This window comes from Lampris incognitus, chromosome 10 (genome assembly GCF_029633865.1).
Source record: "Lampris incognitus isolate fLamInc1 chromosome 10, fLamInc1.hap2, whole genome shotgun sequence".
Classification (NCBI taxonomy): Eukaryota; Metazoa; Chordata; class Actinopteri; order Lampriformes; family Lampridae; genus Lampris; species Lampris incognitus.
In genome coordinates, this window is record NC_079220.1 from 32978549 (window position 1) to 32987658 (window position 9110).

The window sequence follows — 9110 nt, forward strand, 5'->3', positions numbered from 1 at the left end:
CTATCACAATTAACTCAATTCTCAATAAATAGATATAAAATGAAACTCTATCAATCATGTTGAATTTAAGATCTGAAATAAAGGATTTATTATTTCTGTTGGGAGGTGATATCAAGATGGTGGTGGGGGGGCATATTGACAGAATATCTTGCACAGATTGTGTATTAAATCTACTACTACTTTCGGCTGCTCCCGTTAGGGGTCGCCACAAGGGATCATCCGTTTCCCTCTCTTGCTGTCCTCTGCATCTTCCTCTGTCACACCAGCCACCTGCATGTCCTCCCTCACCACATCCATAAACCCCCTCTTTGGCCTTCCTCTTTTCCTCTTGCCTGGCAGCTCCATCTTCAGCGTCCTTCTCCCAAATATACCCAGCATCTCTCCTCTGCACATGTCCAAACCATCTCAATCTCGCCTCTCTTGCTTTGTCTCCAAACCCTCCAACCTGAGGTGTCCCTCTAATATAATCGTTCCTAATCCTGTCCTTCGTCGTCACTCTCAATGAAAATCTTGGCATCTTCAACTCTGCCACCTCCAGCTCCACCTCCTGTCTTTCCGTCAGTGCCACTGTCTCCAAACCATACAACATAGATGGTCTCACTATTATCTTGTAAACCTTCTCTTTTACTCTTGCTGGTACCCCTTTTGTCGCAAATCACTCCTGACACTCTTCTCCACCCACCCCACCTTGCCTTCACTCTCTTCTTCACCTCTCTTCCGTACTCCCTGTTACTTCGAACAGTTGTCCCCAAGTATTTAAACTAATCCACCTTCGTCACCGCTACTCCTTGCATCCTCACCATTCTTCTGTCCTCCCTCTCGTTCACGCATATGTATTCAGTCTTGCTCCTACTGACTTTCATTCCGCTTCTCTCGAGTGCATACCTCTCCTGGCTCTCCTCAACCTGCTCCCGACTCTCGTGACAGATCACAATGTCATCCATGATCATCATAGTTCACAAAGACACCTGTCGGATCTCGTCTGTAAGCCTGTCTATCACCATTGCAAACAAGAAAGTTCTCAGAGATGATCCTTGATGTAATCCCACCTCCACCTTGAACCCACCAGTCACTCCAGCCACAAACCTCACCGCTGTCACACTGCCCTCATACATATCCTGCACCACTCCTACATATTTCTCTTCCACTCCCCACTTCCTTGTACACCCCCCCACCACGACCTCGCCCCCCCCCCACCACACACACCTCCTTCCTTGGCACTCTGTCATATGCTTTCTCTAAATCCACAAAGACACAATGTAACTCCTTCTGGCCTTCTCTATACTTCTCCATCAACACTCTCAAAGCAACATCGCATCTGTAGAGCGCTGTCCTAGCATGAAACCATACTGCTGCTCACTAATAATCACCTCTCCTCTTAACCTAGCTTCCACTACTCCCATGGCTTCATGCTGTGACTGATCAACTTTATACCTCTGTAGTTACTACAGCTCTGCACAGCACCCTTATTCTTGAAAATCAGTACCAGTACACTTATTTTCCACACCTCAGGCATCCTCTCACTTTCTAAGATTGTGTTAACCAATCTAGTTAAAAACTCCGCTGCCATCTCTCCTAAACATCTCCATGTCTCCACTCTGGACCAACTGCATTTCTACTTTTCACCCTCTCCATAGCTGCCCTCACTTCCACCTTGCAAATCCACCACAATTCCTGATTCACTATCCCCACATCATCCAACCTTCTCTCTTTCTCATTTTCTTCTGGTCAGGTGACAGGAAAAGCTGGTGAGTGAGAGTGATTTGCAATCTGCAAGGAATCTTTTCAATCCTTATTATATTCTCCAACAAAGTTACACAAGTGTCTTTGGGTGTTCTCTTTGCAACATACAACAAGGGAATTATGACTGAAATCGGAGAGAATTTGACGTTTATCCCCTTGTGGGGGTTGAGGCCTACAGCAACAGACACTGCCGCTCTGCCAAGATGGCTGGTCGAAAGGACAAAGAAAAAGACAATGGTCAATACATCTCACAGGAACAGGTGCATGAACTACTGGATCAACCAAAAACTTTTTACAAAGAACTGCTACAGCAGCAGAAAATCAACTTTAAAGTTTGTGTGTGCACCCTTATGGATACTACAAACACAAGAATGGATGCCATTTTGAAAGAGCTGGAGGAATTGAAAATCAGCCTCCATTTCACGCAAAAGGAGGTGGATGACCTGAAAGCCGCCAGCACCAGTCTGTCATCCAACTGTAAAACAAATGAAACAGACATACACAAACTGGCTGAATCAGTGATTGTAATAAATAACAAAGCGGATGTTCTGGATGGTCAGTCCAGGCGTCATAATGTGATTATTGATGGCATTCCTGAGTCTGAGAATGAAAGGTGGTCAGAGTCAGAGAAGAAGGTGCTGACTCTCTTCAAGGAAAAACTGGACCTGGATCCCCACACCGTTGGGATAGAAGGAGTTCAGCATGCCACAAAAAGCATCAACAGTAGCAGATGGCAGCCCAGGCAGACAGCGACCTTGACCTCTAATAGTGAAGTTTTTAAGAATTAAGGACAGGGACACAATTTTGAGCAAAGCAAAACTGCTGAAAGGATCGAACATTTTTATAAATGAAGACTATCCTGATTCAGTTTGCCAGAAGAGAAAGGAGCTGCTGCCTAAAATGAAAGCTGCCAGAGAAAGAGGGGGCATTGCATTTCTAAGGTATGACAAACTCATTATCCACAAACAGCATTAAGGAAGAACGAACTCAGAACCCACAACAAGGACAATATGCACAAACACACAACATATAACAGTAAAGATATGGTAGAAAATACATTTCATATCTCATGTCTATCGCTACTCTACTTCCAAAGAAAAGTTTGAAAATTTCTCATCTGAATATTTGTAGCTTGAGGAACAAATTGAATGAAATTGCTGATCTGTTGTTTTCAAACACAATTCATATACTTGCTCTTTCTGAAACACATTTGGATGAGACATTTGATGATGATGCGCTGACCATACTAGGACATAATCTATACAGAAAGGACAGAAATATGCATTGAGGTGGAGTTGCCTGTTATGTTCAAAATCATATTCCAGTGAAAGTTAGGGAGGACTTTATGTGTAAGGAAATTGAGGTATTGTGGCTTCAGGTTAACTTGCCCCATATTAAATCAATTTTATTGGGCTGCTGTTACAGGCCACCAAGCTCAAATCGTTATTATTTAGATGTTATAGGCGAGAATCTGGATAAGGTATGTGAATTGAATATGGAAGTTGTTTTTACAGGAGATTTAAATATCGACTGGCTATCACACGTATGTCCCTTAAAACATCAGTTGATCACCATAACTGAGGCATGTTGTTTGAAACAAATGGTAATACACCAACTAGATTAAATATTAACGATAGGGCTATGAACACATCATCTTGTATCGATCATATTTTTTTGAGTGAAAATTATTTTTACACCAAGGCAATATCAGTTCCAACAGGTTGTAGCGATCACAATGTAGTAGCGATTGCCAGGAAAAGTAAAGTACCCAAAGCTAAACCAAAAGTTGTTTGCAAAAGGTCATACAGGAGGTTCTCTCAGGAAGCCTTCCTGGAAGATGTCAGTAACATATGTTGGTCAACCACTTATGATGAAAAGGAATCAGATGGAGCTCTAGAAGTCTTTCTTAAAAAGTTTCAACCAGTCATGGACAAGCATGCACCCGTTAGAAAACTGACGGTGAGAAGTCATAGAGCACCATGGGTCGACAAGGAGTTAAAGGACCACGTGTCTTTGAGGGATAAGGAAAAGGAAATGGAACAAAATAGTGGTAGTATAATTGACAGACAGAAATACTGTAAACTAAGGAACTATGTTACAAAGCTCAACCGAAAGAAAAAGGAACAATATTATGCTCTACAGTTAAGCAGAACAAGGAATGATGGGAAAAGGCTTTGGAGTACACTGAACAGTATAATGGCACGAAACGCACCTTTACAACCCACCTATATTGATTGCGGAAGTACCTTTATTACTAAACCCAAAGAAATTGCAAATTATTTGAATGACTATTTTAGAAGCAAGGTATATGAATTAAGGAAAGAATTATCACATGGGACAAATAATAGTTTATCCATTTTTAACATAAAAAATTATATGAGAGATAAACCATGTCATTTTGAGTTTAATGAACTAAAAACAGAAACAGTTGAAAAATTAATTAAGTTAACATGTAATGACAAACAACCAGGAATTGATAATATATACTGCTCAAAAAAATAAAGGGAACACCTAAAAACACAATATAGACCTCGATGAATGAAATATTACAGCTGAAAATCTTTATTTATTAGACAGAGGAATGTGTTTAGAGCAAAATAACCTAAGCATGATCAATGGAAATCAAAATCATTATCCCATTAAGGTCTGGATTCAGAATCATACTCAAAATCAAAGTGGAAAATGAGAACATAGGCTGATCCAACTTCTGTGGAAATTCTTCAAGACGATTCAAAATGAGGCTCAGTAGTGTGCGTGGCCTCCACGTGCCTGTATGCACTCCCTACAACGTCTGGGCATGCTCCTGATGAGACGACGGATGGTCTCCTGAGGGATCTCCTCCCAGACCTGGATCAGGGCATCGGTCAACTCCTGGACAGTCTGTGGTGCGACATCGCGTTGGCGGATGGTACGAGACATGATGTCCCAGAGGTGCTCGATTGGATTCAGGTCTGGGGAACGTGCAGGCCAGTCCATAGCATCAATGACCTCGACATACAGGAACTGCTGACACACTCTGGCCACATGAGGACGAGCATTGTCATGCATGAGCAGGAACCCAGGGCCCACTGCACCAGCATATGGTCTGACAATGGGTCTGAGGATCTCATCCCTGTACCTAATGGCAGTCATGGTACCTCTGGCTAGCACGTAGAGGTCTGTACGGCCCTCCAAGGATATGCCTCCCCAGACCATCACTGACCCACCGCCAAACCGGTCATGCTGGAGGATGCAGGCAGCAGAACGTTCTCCACAGCGTCTCCAGACTCGCTCACGTCTGGCACATGTGTTCAGTGTGAACCTGCTCTCATCTGTGAAGAGCACAGGGTGCCAATGGCGAATCTGCCAACCAAGATGTTCTCTGGCAAAGGTCGATCGGGCTGCACGGTGTTGGGCTGTGAGCACAGGCCCCAATTGTGGACGTCGGGCCCTCATACCATCCTCATGCATTCTGTTTCTCACTGTTTGAGCAGAAACCTGCACATTAGTGGCCTGTTGAAGGTCGTTTTGTAGGGCTCCGGCAGTGCTCCTCCTGTTCCTCCTTGCACAAAGGACCAGATAGCGGTCCTGCTGCGGGGTTGTTGTCCTCCTGCGGCCCCCTCCACGTCTCCTGGTGTACTGGCCTGTCTCCTGGTACCTCCTCCATGCTCTGGACACTGTGCTGGGAGACACATCAAATCTTCTTGCCACAGCACGCATTGATGTGCCATCCTGGATGAGCTGCACTACCTGAGCAACTTCTGTAGGTTGCAGATACCGCCTCATGCCACCTCTAGTGGTGAGGGCACTAGCAAAATGAAAAACTAACCAAAGATCGGCCAGAAAAGATGAGGACAGGCAAATGGTCTGTGGCCACCACCTGCAAATCCATTCCTGTTATAGGGGTTGTCTTGCAAATTGTCTAATTTCCACCAGGTGGAAATTAGACAATTTACCAACAGGTGAAATTGATTCACAAATCAGTGTTGCTTCCTAACTGGACAGGTTGATATCTCAAAAGTGTGATTGACTTGGAGCTACATTGCATTGCTTATGTGTTCCCTTTATTTTTTTGAGCAGTGTAGATGATAAACTGACTCGAATAGCTGTTAATTACATTGCACACACTATCTGTCACATAATGAATACCAGCCTGAAACAATTGATCTTTCCACAAGCTTGGAAGGAAGCAAAAGTCAAACCATTGCCTAAATATAAAAAAACATCATTTAGTGCCCATAAAAGCCACCCCATAAGCTTGCTATCAGCTATAAGTAAGGTCTTTGAGAAGGCCATTTTTGATCAAATACAAGAATACTTCTCAGCAAATAATCTGATAACAGATTTTTAGCACACTTATAGAACGGGACATTCTACATGCACAGCTCTAGCTGAAATGACAGATGACTGGTACAAAGATTTGGACAGAAAAATGATCTGTGGTGCAGTTCTATTAGATTTTACAGCAGCATTTGATGTAATTGACCACAAGCTCCTTCTTGAAAAGCTGGAGTCTTATGGTTTTAGACCATCTGCAATGGCCTGGATGGAAAGTTATTTGATGCACAGATCACAGAGAGTCTTCTTTAATGGAGATTACTCAGATAGTGTATCTATAGTGTGGAATTCCTCAAGGAAGCTGCCTAGGTCCACGTATGTACTCCATTTTTACATTTTTACCTCTTGTACTCGTCGTCGTCAGCGTCTCTCGTGTCTGAGGATCCATTCCAAGAGGTAGAAAAAAAACCTCTTGGAGCCATTCGCTAAAGCCTTGATTAACGTGGTGATCAGGTCGCGACACTGGTCCACATTGCTTGGCCTGAGAGGATCTAGTTCCATGGCAACACAAGAGTGAAGACGATGGGATCCGCCACAGGTTGCACCCAAGTGATGGTCGGATTGGGAGTCCGGACTGCCCACTTGTTAGGCACTTACAAGCCAGGGATGTGTGGGATTTTTATAACCGCCAGTCCGCGGTCCCATTAGGCTTTAGCCAGCTGAGTGCTGCCCAGGTTACGTCAACTCCACAAGTGAAGTCCAGTCAAGACCGCGAGGAGGGGCCTATTCGGGGTTTGTCATGCATGCAGGAATTGGTAGCGTGAACCTTTCAGCCTACATCACATGACGCTTCAGCAACCCTTGTACTAAAAGATGCTAAATTAACGATGTGTGCAGATGACACTACAGTGTATGCATCAGCAACAACACCTGCTGAGTTAATGTCATCTTGAATAGGGAACTAGATATAATGGGAAATGGGTCTTTGAAAACAAACTGATACTTAACACAACCAAAATGAAAAGCATTATATTTGGTTCAAATCATTCTCTTAGGAAGAGCCAGCGCTAAAACTTTTTATAAATAAAACACCAATCCAACAAGTAAAGGAAACTAAGCTCCTGGGCATCATGCTTGACAATAAGCTGTCCTGGTCAAAACACATTGACACTGTTGTAAACAGAATGGATAAGGCATTGGCAGTGGTAAGACGATGCAGAAAATATCTTACACCAGATTCGACTAAAATGGTAATAAACACAATTGTTCTCTCACAGCTTGACTATTGCCAAATAATATGGGCGAATGCCATGAAAAAAGATTTAAGCAAACTACAGTTGATAAAGAACAAGGCGGCACGCCTTGCTCTCCAATGTCCATACAACACGAACATCAACAGTATGCACTTCTGTCTACAATGGTAATCAATGCTGCACTTCTATCTTCAGTATGAAAGGTTTTACAAAACAAGAATCCATTATGTCAGTACAATCAGTTAAAACACAATTTAGAATCATATACATATGCCACTTGACAGGCAACAGAAGGCTGATTTTCAGTTCCTAAGCCAAACACTAATTTTCTGAAGCGCACAGTAGGATATACACTCCCCGGCCACTTTATTAGGCACACCCGTCCAACTGCTCGTTAACGCAAATTTCTAATCAGCCAATCACATGGCAGCAACTCAATGCAAAATACATGGTCATACGTACACATATTATACACACACACACACACACACACACACACACACACACACACACACACACACACATACAGGGCAGGGTAAGGTAAGTTTCAAACTGAATTCTATAGTCTGGATAGTCTCAACAGTTTGTACATTGGAATGATTTATGTATGTCTCTTGGCTGTTGGATGATGACTTATGTGTACTGTAAAGTTTAATGTAGGTTTTTGCTATTTTTTGTTTGTTTTGTTTTTTGTTTTTTTTCTCTGTCTTGTTTTTAAATGTATGTTTTAAATATATTGTTTCTATGTGGACCCCAGTAAGATTAGCGGTGCTTTAGGGCACAGCTAATGGGGATCCTGATAAATAAACATAAACTTAATTCATCAGCCCTCAAAGTACTCCTTACACCTTCTCAACACACTCTCCTAACTTGTGAGCACATTTCCATCTCTACCGTTCATCACCCTAACCTGATCCCTCTGTTTAGCCAATCGGTACAAGTCCTTTTCTCCTTCCTTAGTGTCTAAACTCTCATACAACTCACCATACGCCTTTTCCTTTGCCTTTGCCACCTCTCTCTTCGCTTTATGTTGCATCTCCTTGTACTCCTGTCTACTTTCTTCATCTCTCTGACTATCCCACTTCTTCTTTGCCAACCTCTTCCTCTGTATACTTTGCTCTACTTCCTCATTCCACCACCAAGTCTCCTTGTCTTCCTTCCTTTGTCCAGATGACACACCAAGTACCTTCCTATCTGTCTCCCTCACCATTTCTGCAGTGGTTGTCCAGCCATCCAGCAACTCTTCACTACCACCCAGTGCCTGTCTTAACTCCCCCCTGAACTCCAAACAGTCTTCCTCCTTTGACTTCCACCACTTGACCCTTGGCTCTGCCTTCACTCTCTTACTCTTCTTTATCTCCAAAGTCATCCTACAGACCACCATCCGATGCTGCCTAGCTACGTTTTCCCCTGTCACCACCTTGAAGTTGCCATCCATTTCAGATCGTGCCTCCTGCATAAGATATACACCTGTGTGCACCTTCCTCCACTCTTATACTCGTATTATTCCATAACATATATTCTTATTAGTCTTATCATTATCATTATTTATTATACTCTTATTTATATTTTTTTTATTCCACTCTTATATCCATGTGTTTCTCCCTCTTCTTGAAATATGTATTCACCACAGCCATTTCCACCCTTTTTGCAAAATCCACTACCTACCATCTGTCCTTCCACATTCTTTCCTTGACATTATACCTAACCATCACCTCCTCATCAGCTCTGTTCCTTTCACCAACATGTCCATTGAAGTCCGCTCCAATCACCGCTCTTTCCTCCTTGGGTACCCTCTCCACCACTTCATCCAGCTCACTCCAGAATTCTTCTTTCTCTTCCATCTCACACAACTTG